Below are 408 nucleotides of genomic sequence, written 5' to 3'. Positions count from 1 at the left end.
CTTGGCACCCCAGGGTGTTGGTTTAGAGTAGGGTTGTTTTGTTCAATTGAGATGGATTCCTTAATTTTTCGTTTTTATTCACATGCACAAAGACTTAGTAGTTCGGCAGTATTGTATGTCAAAGGATCATACCTTAATTATTCTTTCAGCAAAGAAATTCATCTTTATATGTTGTGAAATAAACTAAAATTTTGATTGGCTCATGTTTATAGATACTTAAAAATTGTGTGTTTTGTTCAGCTATCATTGGTGGAATGAGCACAGGTGTCAGAACTGGAGATGCTGGGGGTGCTACAGCATCCACATATTCGACTTTTATAGCACCTATAAATTATATTAATTTTCTAGGGGGGCATGCCCCCAGATCTTTGGCAACATGGAGCAGTTTTTTTTTATACTTTTTGTTAA

The sequence above is a fragment of the Limulus polyphemus genome, unplaced genomic scaffold, assembly GCF_000517525.1.
Source record: "Limulus polyphemus unplaced genomic scaffold, Limulus_polyphemus-2.1.2 Scaffold2251, whole genome shotgun sequence".
Taxonomy (NCBI): Eukaryota; Metazoa; Arthropoda; class Merostomata; order Xiphosura; family Limulidae; genus Limulus; species Limulus polyphemus.
This window is presented reverse-complemented; position numbering follows the sequence as displayed.